At 35.7% G+C, this 9,343-nt stretch overlaps 1 long non-coding RNA gene across 1 annotated transcript; it reads right to left on the reverse strand.

The window, feature by feature from the left end:
- Window positions 1-5,951: 5,951 nt before the first annotated feature.
- LOC126367222 (uncharacterized) lies at window positions 5,952-8,732 on the reverse strand. The gene is made up of 4 exons (XR_007566451.1): window positions 8,581-8,732; window positions 7,348-7,399; window positions 6,716-6,841; window positions 5,952-5,977 (listed from the first exon to the last, which is right to left on the reverse strand). It is a non-coding gene; the product is annotated as an uncharacterized LOC126367222 (long non-coding RNA).
- Between the last annotated feature and the right edge of the window lie 611 nt (window positions 8,733-9,343).

The following is a 9,343-nucleotide window of genomic DNA, read 5'->3' on the forward strand; positions in this document are numbered from 1 at the left end:
AAATAATGTCATATCAATTGCCAATTAGAAGCTAACGAAATAACAATTATAGAATATTTACAAAAAACTGTTTATATGCGATTAAAATTTAATTAGTGTTTTTAAGTTTTTCTTTGTTATTACATTACAATTTAAGTTTAATTTCATTTTAAGTTTGTTTGGTTAATAAAAATAATATAATACAAAACGTAATAAATAATTTTCTATTTGTCAGTACTTTGTTCGTTCTTTGACAAGTAGGTAGTTTGCGAAGTGGTCTCTTTGAGAGTAGGCGGAATGCGAAATAGACTGTTTGATAAGTAGGCGATTTGCGAAGTTGTCTCCACGAAAAGTAGTCAAAATGAGAAATAGACTGTTTGAGAAGTAGACCCCTGGCGCCGGAGGGGGTTCATCATATCCATCTTAGGACTTCGTATCAACAGTGGCTGCAAGTTGTCTTTGATTACTTGTGGCTCTGCCCACCCCATTTGGGATTACGGGCGTGAGTTTATGTATGTATGTAATAACTCATTGGTGCAAGTCCGGTATTGAGGTTCCACGTCTCAGTATTGTCACCGCCCTAGCGTTATCCCGTTTTCACAGATGGTTGGACCCTAATAGCCCAACTCCTCACTTCATTGTTTAAGGTCATTAGAGCCACCCGGCACCCACCCGGCACCGCCTCGTCGCACGGCGTCCACTCGTTATCGACAGGTGGTCCACGGGTGGACACCGTGTTATCACCAATAAACGTCGCGCGGTCAACCAATGGACCTCGCATCGTCAACCAGTGGATCCCGCGCTGGCCGCTGGTATATTTACGAACTTCTTCGATAAGTTTTTCTTTATTCATTTTGAAAGTAAAAACCAAACTTCCACCTCGTTCGAAAGAAAGGCTGGGAATGAATGAAGGGAGAGAGGGAGCGGCGCATCGCCACCGTACCGTCCTCACGTGAACCACTCGTGAACTCGCGGGCAGCGCGCATTCAACGCAAGGCAAGCGTGCGAGCAGCATGTTTTCACCGAGTGGTCCACCCGCCGTCCGCACGTGGAGGGCATGCGACTGAGGCGATGCGGTGATGCTACGAAGTTGATGTAGTGAGCGTATACCCATACAAGTTCATATAAAGAATACTAACCGCACGAGGCGAGGCGGTGCGGAGTTGGTGTCGGGTGGCTCTAATGAGCTATGACCTTTATTCGTTTGAACAGATCCGATCCGAGCTACGAGTGTGGTGTTACGCCACAGACTTCACCTGACATCTTGCCCAGCGTGCCCTGACACCAGCAATCATAATCATAATCAATCATTTTTTTGCAAGAACACAAAGTTAAAGATCTTATTCTAAGTAAAACAGTGCATGTATTTAACCTGCAAGCAGGTGTGAAAATATTTATATAATTTTATTGTATTATTAGGACTTATTCCTATAGTTAAAGAATTCGTTGACTCTATAAAAACACATGTAATAACCTTTTAGTTAAATCATGCTTAAATTCTTTCATATTTAATTAAGTACTTTAAATTTTTGACACATTTTATGTGGAGTGTGGTGTTACGCCACAGACTTCACCTGACATCTTGCCCAGCGTGCCCTGACACCAGCAATCATAATCATAATCAATCATTTTTTTGCAAGAACACAAAGTTAAAGATCTTATTCTAAGTAAAACAGTGCATGTATTTAACCTGCAAGCAGGTGTGAAAATATTTATATAATTTTATTGTATTATTAGGACTTATTCCTATAGTTAAAGAATTCGTTGACTCTATAAAAACACATGTAATAACCTTTTAGTTAAATCATGCTTAAATTCTTTCATATTTAATTAAGTACTTTAAATTTTTGACACATTTTATATATAAACATTGTTTTTATTAATAATAAATATACGCACGACAAGGAGGCTGGTATAGTACGCTCGCGTATTCTCTTCTTAGTTGTCTTGTAGTTACTTCACTACAAGCGGGAGAATCTTATGAATCCGGGTGACAAATTACTGGGCTGAAAAATCTGAATGCCGTCGAAACTACGAGAAGTTTCGATGATTTTTATGCATCCCACATTTGTTCTGCACGGAGGAAATTCCCTCGCCATTTTCGATGAACAGGTGTGATTTAAAAGTGGTACGGAATTTTTATTCCTGATTTATCTGTGATATTGAAGAGGTACAAGAAATGAAATTTTTAAACGTTCTTAAATTCTTGTATCTCTAGCGTAGTCTCATTTAATTTGGGGAGTATAATCTGAAAATATTCACAGATTTTCTTTTTTAAAGTACCAAATCGTACGTGAAACATACATAACATTTCATCACGCCTATATCCCTGAAGGGATAGAGAGAGGTATATATAGATTATAATATATGTCGTGGCCAGATCTTGAAATTGGTCATTTCATGATGTGTTTAACCATGTCATGAAATGGCCAACTTAAGATGACCATGTCGTTAAAACGTCTACGTTGAATGATATTTCAATCAACGTTTGACCATATCAATAATATAGGCGGTGTCCATGCTATGGTGTAATGAAAATGCGAATAACTAGTTGATTAATTTCTTAGGTCCTAAACTATTTACCTAATCAATACTATCGATATGGAAAATTGTACAATTAAATTGATCATAATATCAATCAAGTTTTAAATATAATCGACACCAGCGCCACCACCGGTGTGTTGGCCGTCTCTTCAATTTATAAAATTATAATAATAACTAATAATTACTATTCACTATTTAAACGTAAAACGACGAAGATAAAAAAATAAGAATATAATGGTAATTGAGAATGAGCGATAACATTCTGACATTTACTCGGACATTCATTCATTCATTCATTCATTCATTTATATGAAGCGGCAGCTGTCAAGCTCATGGGGAGAACACAAGATTTTTTTGTATTAGGTTTTTCGTAATAAAAGTGTTCTTATACAAAAACGTTGTTTGATATTGCTTCTATGCTGTTCTGGGAGCAAATAAAAAACATAGAACACGTTCAGCTGCTTGTCTTCCCGGGCATGTCGTAAAAACCGACAGAGGGATTATGTCCTCTAACATGATGGCACCATAAGGTTTATCATATTATCCAGCTTACGACATCGCATCAATAGTGGCTGCAAGGTATCTTTGATGACTTGTGGCTCTGCCGACCCCATTAGGGATTACGGGCGTGAGTTCATGTATGTATGTATGTTGTTTGATATCGAGGATTTACTGCAGGTGGATAATGTCACTAATTTTTGGCCATATCATGAAGTAATCAAGCATTTAGTAGCTCATATTGTTAAACGTTTTGTGTTCATCATGATGTGGCCAGCGAGTGATGTTCTATTTCATGAAATGATCAATTCTAAGATCTGGTGTCGACATAATACACCCACTCTTCTAAGAATACAATAAAACTCTGTTAAGAATACAATAAAAACATTTTTTTTAATTTAGCGAAGCTTGAATTCGACATATTTCTGTTAAATATTTTCATTTCATAAAATTAGGGTGGGTACCTAAGGATAATAATCACTTATTATTTACAACCCGGAAATTAACCACACCGGAAGAATTCAGCAACGTTAATATTCTTCAGTCCATTTAAACTTTTCTTTGCAAAGAAATAGATAAGAATTTATTAAACATTTGTGTCTTAACTTTTGTTGGGCTGGATGTCGCGGCTTAGAAGCTCAGATAGGCAGTCGCTTCTGTAAAAAACCGGACCTGTCAAATCTTCAGATTAGTTAAGCGGATCAGGTGAAAACGGGATAACTAAAAGAGTGGTTTAATATTTTCAAACTAGGTAGTATATGTTAAACAAAATGACCAGTTCACTACAATTCGCACCCTTCGTGGAAAAACGCAGTAAGTTGATTTTATCAACTTTTCAGGAGCTAAAAAAAACTGTCCTACTAATTAGTTATAAGTCCTGGAAATAACCTTTAAAGAGAAAATAATAGCAAAAAGTAGCCCGGATTGACCCACATTTATTAATTTTTAATCAATTGTGTATATTTGAAAAAAAATTAAAAAAACACGGTTGCGTAGATATTCCACGAAACTATAATCAAACGTTCCGTTGTAAGTACAGATACTGCTTTATTATTACGTAGTGCAAACAACATTGACAGTTGTAACTTTACCTACAACGTTGTTCACCTTCCGATTTCATCTTACTCGGATGTTGTAAGTATTAGTTACTTCGTTCTTACACGAAAAAATTTAACAACATGTTTTGCGTAAGTTGAGAAACCTATTTGTTCCACGTGAAAGTAAATGATCTTTGATAGTGTAACTATAGAAATTGCTTTTTTAATAAGGAAATATCTCAAAATAATTGTATGTATCTTTAAATACTTGTTTGTTGCAGGGGTTAGTCTAGAATGTAGAAGTATGTATGCTCATACATTATACAGGGTAGCCCAGAACTTCAAGTTCAAAATGAAAAATTAGATAGAGTGGCTCATTAGCTACTAGAAACACCCCCATGTATGTTCAGCCATTATTTATAGTTTAGGAGATATGACCTATTTTGTACCTTTTTCTAGATTTTCTACCTTACTTCAGAAATAATCATTTTGTCGCTATCCCGTTCTTAATAATTATTTTATTTTACTTCACAACTATGTCTAAAGATATATACCGCTAGGTAAAAAAATAAAAACAGTCAAATCAAAGACCAAAAAAAAGTTATTGGAAGTCAAAGTGAGAATTGGACCAAAATTGTCACAGTTGTTAAAACTTCGCCGAAGAATAATTAACACATGAGATTGGCATGGACGCTGAAAGTAGGTATCTCTAAAAAACTGCTCCATTTAATAGCCTTTTAGACACATCAAAAAAAGTACCTTTAATAGAAGCAATAAACTAAATAATTAGACCTCAAAGATTGCAAGATAGACAGATTTGAAGGAAAAATTTACATTCTCATACAATGTAGGTAGCTGCTTCTTTCTAACGTTGTTCTTTAACAACCTTTAACTACCTTTGTGGTCAAAGACACATTTTCAATAAAAAAAATCACGCTCATAATCGCTGACAGGGTAGACATAGCAACAGTCTGAAGACAAAACTTGCAGTCACTTTTGGTATTCATATTGTAATGAAGGAAAAAGTGATCCCCAAACACTGTTGGTGATTCATACTATAAGATGCTAAAATAAAATCTGTCTGTCTTGCAATCTTTGAGGGCTAATTACTTAGTTTTATGCCCCTATTAAGGGTACTTTTTTGGATGTGTCTAAAAGCCTATTAAATGGAGCAGTTTTTAAAATCACTTTCAGGGTTCATGAAAATCTCATGTGTTTATTATTCTTCGGCGAAGACTTACAACTGTAACAATTTTAGACGAATTCTCACTTTGACTTCCAACTTCCAATGACTTTTTTATCTTTCATTCGATTGTTTTTATTTTTTCACCTAGCGATACACATACTTAGGCATAGTTATGAAGCAAAATAATTAGAAATTAGAAAGAAAAAATTAGAATTATTAAGAAAGGGATAGCGACAAAATGATGATTTCTGAAGTAAGATAGAAAATCAAGAAAAAGGTGTAAAATGGGTCATATCTCCTAAACCGTAAATAATCGCTGAACATACACGGGGGTGTTTCTGGTAGCTAATGAGCCCCTCCATCAAAATTTTTCATTTTGAACGTGAACTTTTGGGCCACCCTGTATATTGAAACAAATAAAATCAGTGTTAAATTAAGTGTTTATTCTAATTTGTATTAAAAAAAATATTTATTTACTAGCTGTGCCGAAAGCCGTTTGACCCGCATGGGTTTTTAGTTTTCAGGGAGTTATTTCTATTTGTAAATTAAAATCCAACTTTTAATTTTAAAACGTTTATTAATTAATACATGCATAATCACAAAATATATTAATACGGTATGGCACTTGCCTTTATTAGAAAAACCTTCATTTTCAGTTATTACAGTTAGTCATTAAGTGTTTTCTTGAATATTTTGCTCCTTCCCGATCCCCCTCTTTGCTTTTCGGTAGAACCTGCAAATGACAAAATATAAAAAACTATGTATGATAATAAATTACTAAAAAGAAAAAACAACCATTAATACCTATTATAGTAAGCTTAGAGATGAGCCAATTTTCCAACGTATCCGAAAAGCGACAGTGTCAGTGATAAAAATGTATGTGATTGACATAAGGTCTGTCACTGTCGTTTTACGTACTTAATCGTTTGCAACTTGGCTAAAACCCCATAAAAGCCAGTTGGTTTGCATAGGAGATAACTCTAGAAAAAACTACATTAAGCAAATCAAAAATATATCTGTGGTTGTTATGATAAGAGGAAAATGACAGAATAATTATACCATAAATACACAGGCACTGACTATTTCAGAGAAACTTTACCACGCGCCGCTTCCAGGTTAGTAGGTAAATACCTATATCAATCTAGAATACAAATACTGAAAGGATATTTCGGCATACAAAACATGGAACGTTTTCAGCTGCTTAGCTTCCCGGCCAAGTCGTAAATCAGAAATGGTACTAATATTATTTTTTTTGCCCAAAAGTAAGATGATCTGTGCGTCGGAGGGCACGTTAGGCAGTCGGTTGCGGCTTAATTAAGTATGCAGGTATGTCGTCGTTACATGAGGCATGTCATGGACCTATAGCGGCTCAGTAGTAACCCTGATACCAGGGTTGATGAGGTCAGTCAATTATTGTCTCAACCCACACGAGAGAAGAACTTTAGTAGGATACGGATAGGTACATACGAACCTTCAAGAGAATGTGTCTCATGTTGACTACGACGAGAAGATATCCCATAGTTTCTTGAAATATTTTTGCATTTCTGGTCATTCTTCCACTGGGTTGTACTGGATTGGGTTGCAGTATTAGTGGAATCTGTTAATTGTAACATAATGGTTTAAATACATTGTTTGTAGGTAGGTACATAATAGACGTTAAGCAATAAAAAGGACCCATTACCAAATCACCCTAAAAATTAGACACAAACCTAGATATTTTATCGTTATTTAGGTATTAAATAGAAGGTTAGTACCAATACGTTAATAATAAAATGTATATCAAACTCAAGCGCACAAATAACAACAAAATCAAGGGTGTTTTTGCAAAAGTTAACTTATATACCTAGGTAGATAATTCACAACCACGCCGAAATACTACAGTTGATCACGTAACAGTTTTTTGTTCAAATATCTTTATTTTATTCATATACCAGGTGCTATGCCAGGTGATAGCGAATGTACAAAAACGGCACACCCCAATTTAAATAGGTAGTTAGTTTATAGATTAAAAGCACCGAATAGGCGCATAGGCATGCTTAGTTTACTTTAATAATTAGTACAGAGCAGTGCAATCATCATCACGCATTAACCAAACCAACTTACGTCAAGTAGGTCGTCAGGTAGGTAGGTAGGTAGGATCTGCTTCTGTGTAAACCTTACAAAACAAAATATTTATAATATTAATAGTCTAATAAATAGTAATATACTAAGTAGGTAAGGTAATAGGTGCCTAAAATCTAGCTAGTCTATTTATAAGTAAATAACTCACCATCTTCGATTTTGTCCAAGTTGAGCATACGTATAATCCTTGGGTTTTTTACTTCCACACAAAGATATGCACGCTTCGAGTAGCCACCATGAACAAATTAAATAGAGAGATAATTATTACATCTATCCAACATTCGTCAATCATGACTTTTTATTCTAACAAAAATCGGCCTCATTATTACTACAATGCGATCGTTATTTGTAGGGCCGTATGCTGACTGACGGATTACCGTGGTAAAACTACGATCACAAATAGACAATCAGCTTTCACTCTACAAATAACGATCACAGTGCAATAATAATAAGGTCGTTTTTTATAAACTTCGTCGGCAATAATTTTGTCTATAGGTGATCTTGGTTTTACCGTGGTAAAACCACAATCAGCATACGACCCTACAAATAACGATCACAGTACAGTAATAATAGGGTCGATTTTTGGTTGAATAAAAAGTCGAGATTGACGAAAAAATGGTGGATAGATGTAATACCTCTCTAATATCTTTCTAATACCTCTCTTTGAGTGTGCAGCCCGCCGCCGCTGGCACGGCGTAAGTACAGTAACCAAATAAAACATAGGGATTTACGCTAGTGATAAGTAAGTATATTTACTTAGGACATTAATAAGTAGTCTATATTTGCAGGTAATTAGAATAACACGACAAATGATTCAAATTATTGTCTTTAAAAGAGTTGTATTCATATTTACGAAGAGTATAGTGTAAAATATATCATCGAAAAATGAAGATAAATGAAATAACGTAATAGTAATATCAAACCTTGCTTGGAAAAAACTACGTGATTATATTTACACCAAACCGTTACACTAAAAGATTCGCAGAATAGGCAAGTAGCTGGAGTTACAACAAATAGTAACGCTAAAACATTCGTGGAATAACGAAGTAACTAGACGTACAACCACTGTCGTGTCGTATAATGTCGTGAAACATGTCAGTACGTTTACTTACGACTCGACCATCCTAAAAAACTTTCGTGTAAAATCGAAGTAAGTGTTATTATGACTTTACTATATGGGAAAATACCAAAAAAAAATCACGTATTTATACTTACTTTCTTATTATGGGGGAAAAATATTTTTATCAATGTTGCACAATTTCATTGTTTTTGTAATAATTTCTTCATTTTTACTGATATCTTAATGAAAATTTGTGAGAAGGTGTATTCGTGTACGCTGAATTGAATGGTGCAATAAAAAAAAAATGTCGCTAGTCCACTTACTGCGTTTTTCCACGGGGGGTGCGAATTCTTGATTATATTTCAATAAGATAACATTTTACGTCCCACTGCTAGGCACAGGCCTCCCTACAAGCCGAAAAAGTAAGATGATTCTGTGCTTCGGAGGCCTCGTTAAGCCGTTGGTTTCGGCTATTAGCCGTAAAAACACCTCCGCCAACTCGCATTGCAGCAGCGTGGTGCAGTATGCTCCGTACCCCCTCCGGTTGATTGAGGGGAGGCCTGTGCCCAGCAGTGGGACGTATATAGGCAGTTTATGTTAAGATAACATTTTACAATAGCCTCAATGCGCGGTAAGAATTAGATCTGTCAAAGTACGTCAGCTAGTGTTGTGACATTCATTAGCATGTCATTATGTCGATCGATTCTTTTCTATCTAACCTTACATAACATAACATGAACAGCCTATACACGTCCCACTGCTGGGCACAGGACTCTTCAATCAACCGGAGGAGGTACGGAGCATACTGCACCACGCTGCTGCAATGCGGGTTGGCGGAGGTGTTTTTACGGCTAATAGCCGAAACCAACGGCTTAACGAGGCCTCCGAAGCACAGAATCATCTTACTTTTTCGGACAA

The sequence above is a fragment of the Pectinophora gossypiella genome, chromosome 5, assembly GCF_024362695.1.
Source record: "Pectinophora gossypiella chromosome 5, ilPecGoss1.1, whole genome shotgun sequence".
NCBI classification, from domain to species: domain Eukaryota; kingdom Metazoa; phylum Arthropoda; class Insecta; order Lepidoptera; family Gelechiidae; genus Pectinophora; species Pectinophora gossypiella.